This window comes from Heptranchias perlo, chromosome 8, assembly GCF_035084215.1.
Source record: "Heptranchias perlo isolate sHepPer1 chromosome 8, sHepPer1.hap1, whole genome shotgun sequence".
In the NCBI taxonomy this organism is placed as follows: Eukaryota; Metazoa; Chordata; class Chondrichthyes; order Hexanchiformes; family Hexanchidae; genus Heptranchias; species Heptranchias perlo.
Genome location: NC_090332.1, coordinates 10,154,385 through 10,167,865, shown reverse-complemented (window position 1 = coordinate 10,167,865; position 13,481 = coordinate 10,154,385). Strand labels below are relative to the sequence as shown.

Here is a 13,481-nt window from a genome sequence, read left to right as displayed (position 1 = left end):
CAAAATGGAATGGTGAGTGACTCACTGCACTGATTTTCCCTCCACCTTGTTGGATGCACATGGCCTCTGCTTGACACCAAATTTGGGTATGGCAGCGAGGATTGACAGTATGTCTTGTGGAATGGTGGACATAATTCATTTTCCTTTACATTGTGGCGTGTGGCAGCATTAAGCAAACATACGGCACTACTATGACTCTTACAATTATGAATTCAACAAAGACAAAATAATCACAAAATAACAAAATATCCAAGGTTTTTATAAAAATTTAACAATTTGTTACAGAATTATGATAAACTTGAATGTTTGCACACTGAGTGCAGGGAACTAGCATGGAAGTAAACCGAGCTGAGGACACCAGTTCACAACATTGTTTACTCAATGCTTCAGCAATTTTAGCTGTGAATGTTAACTTGATTCTCAAGTTCAATAACTTCTCCCAAGGCCCTGTTTAAGGATTCAGTACCACCATCAGCATCCCTTTCTTTTTAAAAAAGTTCCAAAACATCATTAATTACTTTTCTTATTTTTCCTTGTAGCAACAGAAGCACTGAAGAGATATCAGAAGGGCTGGTTTGGAGAAGTTATTGAGCCTTAGTTAATTCAATTCTGTCACATCAGTGGAAATAATTATTAATCTAGCAGCAATTCTGCTTGTGCTGTTTATTCACATTCAGCTGCTTCATATTATAGGGTTCAGTAACTTGCCAAGCCAGTTCCCCCAAAGATATCAGCAGGAATATTCCCGAGTAAAATAAAATAAAGGAAGAAAAAAATAGCTGTCTCAATGACTCAGAAGTAAAGCCTATATATGAGACCAGGAAGGGGCTAGGTTCAATCTCCAGTATATTCTGAGGATGTTGATCTCAGCAAGTACAGCAGATTGCTTCAGGGAAAGGGTGGGGAAACACAATGATCCTACTCTTGATCATGAAACTGAGACCTCAGCTGGAAATGTGTGAGTACCAAGTGAAGGTATTAGGTTTGGTTGTGATGACAACCAAATAGCCTGCCAGCCAACAAACACTGTCAAGGCTCACGCATGAACAATGGGCACTGGGATACTTGAAGACTCCAGCAAGTGATTGTTGCCCTGGAACTGCAAAACAGTGAGGGAATGGGGAGGGGAGAAAATTGGAGGTAAAAATAAAAAATGTAGTTCTTTGAGATTTCAAACAATTTTTTTTTTTTTTTTAAAAGTGCATGGAAACATAATTTCTCCCCCCATTCTTTATTGGCCACTCACTTATTGCTCACAGGCGTTGGCAAGCACAGCTTATGCCATTTGCCAAGAACTAAAGTAACTGAGCTGAGAATGCCAAAACACTAATTTATAACACGATTTACTCAGGATGCTTAAGCAGCCTAAGAACAACTTGGCCTCTGAATTGATTTCCCCTCTTCCCCTGTGGGGAGGTGCTGCACCTCAACTCAGTATCTTACCCCAGAGGCACAACCTAGAATGGGAGAAATGAACCTCTGCCCCAACAGTCCACATGCTACCTTGGTTAGTCTTCAAGCCTTTCCAGCACAGCGTCAGTGCAAGGGATCCTTAAGTTGAAAATCCTTGCAACTATTATTGTTTGCAAAACTGCAATATTTCAAGTGCCTTTAACTTTGCTAGTGCACAATTAACTGGTGTATATGTATTCTCCATCATATCACCAATTAGCTTAACAGAACTATGCAATTTGAAAATAGTATTTTTTTTTAATCTTCCAAGTACTTACTTATTCTTCACAAATAAAAGCAGCCAGAGGAATATTTGTGTGTTAAGTTCAGCATCCCTCTCAATCTAATTTTGGAATGCATATATAAACATTCAGAAGTGTCTCATATCAACCTCAAGAATTTTCAAGTGAAGCAAGTTGCTTCGCACCTCTCCAATTACAGTATGTAACATTTATTACTGAAAAGAACATTTTCTAAGAGTTGACATGAAATAATGTATTTACTCTATAAAGTTACAGAGTTGCAGTATTCATTGGGAGAAAGTGATTTAACTGACATTACAAGAGGGAGCACCATCACCACAAGGAATTGGTCAAACTCTTTACAGCTACCCTTTAGTTTTGCCATTGTGCTCTAATACTTCGCCTAAGTGGTGATTCTTCATGTATGAGCTGAGGCGCAGATGTACAAGTGTTGGCACAGCATTCAAGAGATAGTCACATATACAGGGGTGTTGCTGGATAGCAATTGTGGGTGACGTGGCGGATTTTTCCTTTCATACTCCATGGCCACCAAGGTCAATCGTAGCGCTTCATCCCAGCTGGAATTATCTAACACCACAGACTGGGAATTGGACTCTCTCAATAGTTACTCTCTTCTAGATTACAATTCTCCAAGAGTCCATTCATGTGTAGACTATGATCATTTAGAGACAGTGGATTCTTCTTGGAGTTGAAATCATTGTAGGTAATCCACCAAAAGCTCAGGAATTATTTTGGAGTTACATTTTCTTAATTTTCTGGAGCTGCAGAATGTCTCTCCTTCCTCTTTCCCCAAAAATTATGTCACTTGGGAGATGGCCAAAGCAGTACATTCATAAATGCCAGTGAAAGCAAAGGTGCCATATTACATTTGCACACTGGTTAAAAAAGTTAATTTTCTGAAACTTCTAAGATAAATGCTGAGTACTTGTCAGAATCTGCAATTTTTTCCAAAACTATTTCATTAGACAAGTTACCAATCTTACTTTGCATCAGTGACACTTAGAAGGTCCACAGTTCACTTCTGAATACATTACTGGCATACATTTCCACGAGGTGGTATCTGAATCATGCAAATTAATTGGGGTGGGGGGAAATAACATTTTAAATAAACCTTGTCCTCACATAAGATGTGAAGGCATATTCTTCCACCTTTCCAGGTTAATTTTCTGAAATGTAAAAGCATAATAGATCCTACAAATGTTCTCTGGCAAGGATGTTAAAATGAATCCCTACGGTAGAAGACCTTTTGCACAATATCTGTTAAATTACAACTCAGATTCCAAACAATTATACTTCAAAACCAGAAACTAGACCAAAAGATGAAATATGATGCTTAGAGCACTGTTCACATAGTTACCATGTCCAAGGCAGTAGAGTTCCTGTTTATTCTGCAGGGTACAAGGGTTAAGACATGTAAGGCCCCCTACCCAAAGATCTTCTAATATTAGTAGGTTATCTGTATTGTTATGTTTGACCCAACTCTTTTGGAAGCCATCCTGTGGGTTGCTCAAGTTTGCCTGATGGCCAGGGTGAGGTTCTAAGGCCAAGACAAAGAAGCGGGAATAAAAATAGCAGCATTGCCTTTTCCTCTGCACAGAGACGATGAATCAGATAATACAAGTTATTAATATAGATGCCACTGGGTTTTGGTAAGGGGTTTTCACCAACTACATGAAGCCACATCCAAGTCATTCTTGCCAATAACCATCCTCACTCCAGTAAACTAAAAGCAGCCATCAAAATAGCTACATATCTGGTAAGGGTAATGGGTCCTGCTGCTGCCAATTACAGCTACTCCTAATCAATATTTTGTTTCTTAACCTGTCCCATTATCACCTTCCTTGCCTTGCACTATCATCATCTTTTGTCATTTAATCACTCATGCCCTCTACCCTATCACAGACCTTGCCTGTTCTTTCCTCCCCTCCCTCCCTTCCCCCTCCTTCCCCTGGCTCTGTACTTGCTCAAAAACTTTAACTCTTTTAACTTCTTCCAGTTCTGACGAAAGGTCTTTGACCTGAAACATTAATTGTTTCTTTCTCTACAGATGCTGCCCGACTTGCTGAGCTTCTCCAGCATTTTCTGTTTTTACTTCAAATTTCCAGTATTTTGTTTTTGGTTTACCTATATATCTAGCCACTTGTAATACAAGTATATGTCTGAATGAGAACAGTTTTTAAACAAACCCAATTTGCTCAAGTAACATTTTCTAGTTAGGCTAAAATAAGGTGCATTAGTATTCCAACAGAATAGAAGATATTTTTACACTTTTCTCTAGATTGTTATTCTTATTTCCCATTTTGTAATCAATCACAAGATGAGAGCAATCCAGAGTGACTTACCCTCTGATCTTCCCTGCCTATCACAGCCTGGCTGAAGACTGGGGACAGCTGTGGGCAAACGGCTGACATGAACCCACATGCTTTCATTGTGCAATACATATACACACCAATGTTCCACATACTAAGCTCCCAATGTCTATTTTAACAACTTTAATTCTTTAGCCACTTTAATCCTCTTTAATAGCCACTTTAACTCTGACCTCTCTGTCCTTGGCCTCCTACACTGTTCCAACGAAGCTCAATGGAAGCTCGAGGAACAGTACTTCATCTTTCTGTTAGGCACTTTACAGCCTTTCGGCCTTAACATTGAGTTTAACGACTTTAGATCTTAGCCACTGTTCCCATTTTCTCGGACAGCAGGTGCTGGTAATGCAAGATGGCTACTCCAGGGCCTCTGTGAGCAAGGAGGCGTGGGCTTGTGTTTGGGCTGGTCCGCACCCCTGGGATCTACCTACCTTTCACCGCCACATTCTGGGGCAATGGGAGCTTTCTCCTCTTTGCCACATTTTTCATGCTTCCCTCCACCTCTGCTGTTCTGCTGTAACCATTTGCACCTCCGCTGGACCCGTCTTTTGTTTCTTTACTTGTCTCATTATCACCCCCTTTTGCCTTTCACCATCATCCCTTTTGTCAATTAATCACTCCGGCCCTATCTTTCCTGCTCCCCCTTTTCCCTGGCTCGATACTTGCTTATAAGCTGTTAATCTCAACATCTGCCAGTTCTGACGAAAGGTGATTGACCTGAAACTCAGTTTCTCTCTCCACAGATGATGCCTGACCTACTGAGTGTTTCCAGCATTTTCTGTTTTTATTTCTACTTTATTAATCCCTGATGACAAAAATGCAAGCAGAAGTCCCTGATATTCTTTGGTCAGAGTATCTGATGGCTATCATCCCGCAGTATTAGGCAAGGTTCTGCCTTGAAATCTAGCCTATCTCCTGTACTTGCATGGAAGCCTTGGTTCAGTCTTCCATCACCCTTACCACCTGCACTCTCTCTCCTGGCACCTTCCCATACAAGCACAGGAGATGCAACACATGCCCATTCACCACCTCCCACGTCACTGTCCAGGGTCCCAAACACTCTTTCTGGAAGAAACAGTAATTTAGACTTACTTCTTCCAACTTAGTATACTGTAGTCACTGCTCACATGCTGTCTCGGTTGTGGAGACCAGACACAAATTAGGTGATTGCTTTGCCAAACACCCTTGTTCTTTCCCCAAGTGCAACTCCAATCTCCCTGTCATTTCCTACTTCAATTGTCTGCCCCACTTCCACTCTGACCTCTCCATCTTTGGCCTTCTACACTGTTGCAATGAAGCTTGAGGAACAGCATCTCTTCTTTCTACTAAGCACTTGGCAGCCCTCTGGCCATAATATTGAATTTAACAACTTGAGGCCTTAACTATATCTCCCATTTTTCTCTGGCAGTAGGTACTGACAATGTCTGATAGGTTTGCCAACGTTTCTGGGCATGGGGGAAACAAGCGGGATGGGGCTAGGAGGTGGGGATTCACCCTTCCCCATTGGAACAGTATATTGGTGAGGTGGTCTGCACACTTGGTGTCGACCTACCTTTTTCTCCCATCAGACTCCTGGGCCACTGGAACCTGCTCCACTTTGCCAGTTTTCCATGTTTCGCATTCTATCCCCCTTTAGCTCTCATCACACTCTGTGTCTCTACTCCCCTCACTCAAACGTACCGCCCTCCGAACTTGCAGCACTCCGTTCTCTCAGGTCCAACTCTGACAGGGTCATTAAATCTACTGACAAAGGTGGTGCTGTTGTTTTTTGGCGAAGATTTCCACCTTGCGGAGGCTGAACGCCAACTCTCTGATGCCTTCTCCTACCTCCCCCGGACCATGACTGTACCACTGAGCAACACATGTGCAGGTGATAACGAGACAGTCACTGACTTCATCTCCTCTGGAGATCGTCCCCTCACTTCTCCCAATCTTTCCCAAGATCCATAAACAGGACTGCCCCGGTAGACCCATCGTTTCAGCCTGCTCTTCTTGCTCCACGGAACTTATTTCTTCCTATCTCGACTCTATTTTTCTCCCTTTGTGCAGTCTCTTCTGACCTACATCCATGACTCTTCCGACGCCCTCTGCCACTTTAACGGTTTCCAGGTCCTAACCGTCTACTTTTCATCATGAACGTCCAGTCCCTCGACACCTCCATCCCCACCAGGTCGGCCTGCGGGTTCTCCACTTCTTCCTTGAATGGAGGCCCAACCAAACCCCATCCACCACCACCCTCCTCCGCCTGGCTGAACTTGTTCTTACATTCAACTATTTCCCCTTTGACTCCACTCACTTCCTCCAAATAAAAGGTGTCGCTATGGGAACCCGTATGGGTCCTAGCTATGCCTGCCTTTTCATGGGATGCATGGAACATTCTTTATTCCAATCCTGCTCAGGTCCCCTCCCTCACTTCTTTTTCTGCAACATTGATGATTGTATCGGTGCCGCTTCCTGTTCTCTCCCCAAACTGGAAAATTTCATCAACTCTGCTTCCAATTTCCACCCCTCCCTTGCCCTCACATGGTCCATCTCCGACTATTCCCTTCCTCAACTTCTCTATCTCCATTCCTAGGGATAGGCGGTCAACCAATATCTACTACAAGCCCACTGACTCCCACAGCTCCCTTGAGTACACTTCCTCCCACCCCGCTTCCTGTAAGAACTCTATTCCATTCTCCCAGTTTCCCCGTCTCCGTCGCATCTGTTCTGACAATGCCACCTTCCACACCAGTGCTTCCGATATGTCTTCCTTTTTCCCTCAATCGAGGATTCCCCTCCACTGTAGTTGACAGGGCCCTTGACAGTGTCTATCCCATTTCCCGCACTTCTTCCTTCACCCCTTCCCCACCCTCCCAGAACCACGATCAGGTCCCCCTTGTCCTCACCTTACATCCTACCAGCCTCCACATTCAACGTATCATCCTCCGCCATCTCCAGCACAATCCCACCACCAAACACATCTTCCCCTCCCCTCACCCTTCAGCATTCCAACACCCTAGTCCACTCTTCCATCACCCCCAATACCCGCCCCCCTTCCCAAGGCACCGTCCCATGCACGCGCAGGAGATGGTACACCTGCCCTTTAGTCTTCTTCCTTCCCACCGTCCGGTGCCCAAACGCTTCCAGGTGAAACAGCGATTTACTTGTACTTCTTTCAATTTAGTATACCGTATTCGCTGCTCACATTGTGGTCTCCTCCACAATGGGAAAACCAAATGCAGATTGGGTGATTGCTTTGCTGAACACCTCCACTCAGTCCTGACCTTCTAGTCGCTAGCCATTTTAATTCTCCGTCCCACTCTGACCTCTCTGCCTTTGTCCATGGCCTCCTACACTGTTCCAATGAAGCTCAACGGAAACTTGATACACAGCACCTCATTTTTCGATTAGGCACTTCACAACTTTCCGGACTCAACATTGATTTCAATAACTTCAGATCATAGCCACTGCTCCCATTTTTTCGGACAGCAGGTGCTGATAATGGTTCTGTGCCATTTACAACTCCTCTAAACCCATCTTTTGTTTCTTTACTTGTCCCATTAACACCCCCTTTTGCCTTGCACCTGACCTGCTAAGTATCTCCAGCATTTTCTGTTTTTGCAGCAGGAGAACTTTTTCGCTTCTCTGATGTGGTATATTTTACATCCACCTTAACTGGCTTATGTTGCATCTGCAAGACGCCATCTCTGACAATGCAACACTCCCTTTGTATTGCACTGAAGCGTCAGCCTGGATTATGTATTCAAGTCCATAGTGATGCTTGAACCCACAACCTTCGGAGAACAGTGTGCTATCAACGGAGCCAAGTTAATGCAAAGGATACTACAGTAACCTGGGGAAATCAGAATAAATAGTCCTGCAACTTACCAAGAGAAGAAATTTAAAACATGAGGGTACTGAGTTATACAATCTGCCATGATCAATTTGAATGGCGGAGCAGGCCCAAAGGGCCGAATGGCCTATTCTTGCTCTTATTTTCTATGTTTCTATTTCTTTGTTTAACTATATCATGCATAAATGTTTTAACACACACCTGCACATATGTATGCCTCACCCTGGACAAGCATGTCTTCGTGTCTCAACAAGTCAACCTCTGTTTTGTCAAATATCCTCAGTGATTATGTAACTGACCTATACAAATCTATTTGCATATATTCTAAAACAAGTAACCCACTTGACACTGTTCTAAAAACCTAAATACTTAGGAGTTTGATTGCTATGTTTTTAGGAAATACATAGCAATCAAACTCATAAGTATTTAGGTTTAGGAGTAGGCCATTAGCCGCTCGAGCCTGTTCTGCCATTCAATGAGATCATGGCTGATCTGTGACCTAACTCCATATACCCGCCTTAGCCCCATATCCCATAATACCGTGGGTTAACAAAAATCTATCCATCTCAGATTTAAAATTAACAATTGAGCTAGCAACAACTGCTGTTTGCAGAAGAGAGTTCCAAACTTCTACCACCCTTTGTGTGTAGAAGCGTTTCCTAATTTCACTCCTGGCTCTAATTTTTAGGCTATATCCCCTAGTCCTCGACTCCTCAACCAGCAGAAATAGTTTCTCTCTATCTACCCTATCAGTTCCCCTTAATATCTTGAAAACTTTGATTAAATCACCCCATAATCTTCTAAATTCCAGGGAATACAACCCTCGTTTGTGTAATCTCTCTTTGTAATGTTTGGAGTTCAGGTATCGTTCTAGTAAATCCTTCCTATGGTGGGGTGCCCAGAACTGAACACAGTACTCCAGGGTGTGGTCTAACCAGGGCTTTCTATAGCTGTAGCATAACTGCTAACCCCTTGCATTCTAAATCTCCAGATATAAAGGCCAGCATTCCATAAGCCTTTTTGATGATTTTCGGTACCTGTCCGTGACATTATAATGATCATGGACCCCTAAGTCTCTTGAGACCTCCACTGTTTCGAGCTTTTCACCATCTAGAAAGTACTCCGATTTATCCTTTTTAGGTCTAAAGTGGATGGCCTCACGCTTGCCTACATTGAAATCCATTTGCCACAGTTTCACCCATTCACTTAATCTATTAATAATCTCTCTTGTAATTTTATGCTTCCATCTATTCTGCTTACAATGCTGTCTATCTGTGTCATCAGCAAACTTGGATATGTAGCTCTCTATCCAGTCATCTAAGTTGTTAACAAATACAGTGAATAGTTGAGGCACCATCACAGACCCCTGTGGGACACCAAAAGTCACATCCTGCCGATTTGACTACCTGCTCATTATCCCTATTCTCTGTCTCCTGGCGCTCAGCCAATTTCCTAACCAGGTCAATAATTTGCCCTCAATTCCATGAGCTTCAACTTTAGCAAACAGTCTCTTATGAAGGACGTTATCAAATGCCTTCTGGATGTCCATATAAACAACATCCATAGACATGCCCATGTCTACTACTTTAGTCACCTCTTCAAAAAATTCAAACAGGTTCATCAGCATGACCTACCTTTACAAATCCATACTGGCTCTCTCTGATCAGATTTTCAAGGTGTTCAGTCACTCTATCGTTAATTACAGACTCTAGTAATTTCTCGACAACAGATGCTAGGCTAACTTGTTTCCCTCTCACCTTTCTTAAATAGTGGAGTGATAGTGCAATTTTCCAATCTAAAAGGAATGGTTCCTGAATAGAGAGAACTTTGGAAGATTATAGTTAGGGCATCTGCAATGGTCTCACCTATTTCTTTCAAAATCCTGGGATGGAAGCCATCTGATCCTGGAGGCCGGTCACTCTTTAGTGCCAATATTTTCTTCATTACTGTTAATTTGCTTCCGTTAATTATGGCGAGACCGTATCCCCGATTCAAAATTAGTTTCTTTGGGGTGTCCGGCATGCTTTCTCTATTGTAAATACTGATGCAAAGTAATTATTTAACATGTCCACCATTTCCTTATTTTCATTTACAATATCACCATTATCAGATTTTAAGGGGCCCACATTGCACTTGACCATCCTCTTTTTCCTAATATAAATTGTAAAAATTGTGTGGATTTTGATATCCCCTACAAGTTTCCTTTCATACTCCCTTTTTGTAGCTCTTATTATCTGTTTTGTCACCCTTTGCTGTTCTTTGTATCTCTCTCAGTCGCCAGGATCTATGTTATTTTTTGCATTTTTATATGCTTTTTCCTATTAGTTTTATGTTGTCCCTTACCTCTTTTGTCATCCATGGCTGTTTTTTTTTGACAAGTAGAGCTCTTGCACTTAGGCATATAAACTGGTTCTGTATCACCTTAAATTCTTTTTTGAACACCTCCCACTGATCTTGTGTCATTTCATCCATTAACAGATTTGCCCAGTTTATAGCGGACAGTTTCTGTCTCATCCCGTTGATGTCAATTTAGAATCTTAGTAGCTGATACCTTTCAAACACAACACTGAACTCAATCATATTATGATCACTATTAGGTAAATGTTCACACACCGTTAGGTTGTTAACTAAATCTGGCTCATTACTCATTATTAAATCTAATATGGCCTGCCCCTTTGTTGGTTCTAGGATATATTGTTGCAGAATGCTGCCCTGAACACACAAGGAACTCGCTACCTTTCTGACATGAGCTCGTCTGCTTATCCCAATTTATATGAAAGTTAAAACCCGCCATTAGAACCACTCTGCCTTTGCTACATGCTTGTCTAATCTCTGCATTTATACATTCTGCCACTTCACAGCTACTACCAGGGGGCCTACACACAACTCCCACTACGGTCTTAAATCCTTTTCTATTTCTTAATTCTACCCATAAAATCTCCACTGCCTGCTTACCTCTCATTATATCCTCTCATCATTGAAGTAATTTCATCTTTAATCATTAAGGCCACTTGTCCTTCTCTACCAGTTTCCCTATCCATCCTATAGACCGATATTCAGTTCCCAGTCCTGACCATCTTGAAGCCATGTCTCAGTAATAGCTACCATGTCATACCCTCTAAGTTGAATTTGCGCCTGCAATTTATTCAATTTGTTCGTTAGACTCCGTGCATTTGTATAAAGAATGCTTATTTGGGCCACATACTCTAACCTGTCCTTCTGCTCTAATATTGTTTTTCTCACACATCTCCTAATTTAATTACTTTACATCTTTTAGTTTTCCCTTTACCTATAGTGCCTAAAGCATAATTTCTGACTATGACTCTACTTTCTCCCTTTTCATTTTAGAATTATTACTTATACTACCTTTTCCACCCGAGACCCCGTGACCCCCCCCACCCAGTAGTTTAAAGTCCTTTTTCCATCCCATCCTAAATAACTTCATTAAATGGCATAACCACTGATACAGCCAATCTCTAGTGATTGGAAATGTCCAACTGCTTGGAGCAAAAAATGATCAGCAGTAGTCTCAATTTTATTTTCAAACGTACTGCACATTGGAACATTAATTCTAATAAAAAATGTGTACGAGATTCTCTATTAGCCATTTTCTGATAAAGTGCACGTAATGAATTTGGAGAAAAATGGAAAAAAAAGACTAAGTGTCAACCTTATATACCTCCGACAATGACACACTGATCAAGCTCCTACGAGACAAAGCAGTGACAGGGGACAACAATTTTTCTGATTCTGCTGCCTTCTAAAAAGGCATCTGGCTTTCACAGGGCCTCTCCAACACAAGAAAGATAGCAGTATTGGGGTGTGTGTGTGTGTGTGTGTGTGCAGAAGGAGAAGAGAGGAGGGAAAGGGGAAAAACAAGCCTGTATCTTTTATTGCCACGTGTCTACACATTGGGAACCGGTACAGTGCTCTGGAGGACCAAAAAATGATCACAACTCCTTTTCAACTCTTGCAGTTAGTAATCCAAAATCTCCTCCCTTTCAACAAGTAGTTTTGCTTTTTTTTAATAGCCTGTATTCTACAACAAAAAAAGTTCATGTATTGGTTGAGTTTGTAAGGAAAACTAGGGGATACTTTTTTAAAAAAAACCGTTACTGAAAACGTCAGCAGGTTGTGCTCGGCGTATGTGTGTACACGTGCATCATGTTTATCTCAGCTGCAATATATTCATCACAGGAGGGGGAGGCGAGCAAACAAAGCAGCAAAAGGAAAATAAAACTTGATTTAGACAGCATCCAAATATGTCTCCCAGAAACATCTCAAAACTTTTCACATGAAATTAATTACTTGGAAAAGCAAATGACATATGTAAACAATGTAACAGCAATTTTGCAGACAGAAGTTCCAACAAATAGTAACGAGATGAATTATCAGGTTAATCTGTGGCCTTATTTGGTGGTACTGGTGAAGAGAGGAATGTTAGCCAAGACACTGGGAGAATCTCTTGTTCTTCACGTAGTGCTATGGGAGCTTCGGTATCCTCTTAAATCACTAGGACAGACAGATATAGCCTCAGTTTAACGTCAGATGCCAACAAGAATTCAGCAATTCCTCAGTACTGCACTCAAGGGTCAGCCTAGTTTATGTGCTCAAGTCACGAATGGGGTTTACACCCACACATTTTGACTCAGAACTAAGAGGGCTACCAACTGTACCAAGTCTAAACTCTAGAAGCAGAAAAGTTTTGTTCTCCATTAATCCCTCTCCTCTTCCATTCATTAGCTGAAAAGTCAAGTCATTCTATGATCTGTGGCACTCATCAATATGCCTTAACCAAAAGCACCATGCACCTACATTTCTGTAATGAAGATATTCAGAGAATAAACATCACACGCAATCTTATTTCTAGCTCCTTTTTGATATGTCATGTGATCTTCCTTTTCAAATGTGCTTTGCGTTTGCCAAAGAGCTGTAGTTAGGAGGGTCTTTACCTCTTCGCCCCACCCCAAAAAACTGTAGTTTTGATATTTTCTATAATGGCAGCCAATCAACAACGTCACTAAAAATCCTGAATGCTTACTTTCACATAAATTTTGACTGAATTACATGAAACCAAGAACCAACTGGGACACTTTTTAATTAAAAAAACACAGGAATATTTATAGAAAGAGTAAAACAGACAACAAAGTATTATGGGTTAGTGACAACAGCACAATTGTACAATGACCTAAAAACAAGCATGAGCTGAAAAACATTTAACATTGCAACCGAGGGTCAATCTCCCTACTAGATTTATTTTCATCCGTCTTTGATCCTTTACACCAGTGAAACTGAAGATCTTTCTCTGAAAATAGCCTTACTTTCCAAACTGTTATGTGCAAAGTCATGAGAGAAGTGATGAAAGGATGGAAAGAAACAAGTATCAAATAAAATTTACCATATATTTCCCCACAAGGTGATCGATCCAAGTAAAATTTGATTCCCCCCCAAAAAATGAAACAGCAGGAACCCTACCTTCAAATGGCAACAGATTCAAATTTCAACCACAATTTTGCACCGGTCCCCAAACTCCTGCTCACCAATTGTGTTGTTACACAACTCCGT

The 13,481-nt window shown here is 41.6% G+C and overlaps 1 protein-coding gene across 4 annotated transcripts in view; it reads right to left on the bottom strand.

The window, feature by feature from the left end:
* Positions 1-13,481, bottom strand: part of cnsta (consortin, connexin sorting protein a) — an 83,506-nt gene that overhangs the window by 51,297 nt on the left and 18,728 nt on the right. For 2 of the 4 annotated variants that reach the window (XM_067988632.1, XM_067988629.1), the window contains exon 2: positions 9,782-9,957. The exons of the other annotated variants lie outside the window; for them this stretch is intronic. The gene's annotated coding sequence lies outside the window, so the exon portion shown is untranslated. The remainder of the gene's footprint in view (positions 1-9,781; positions 9,958-13,481) is intronic. 4 annotated transcript variants of the gene reach the window in all.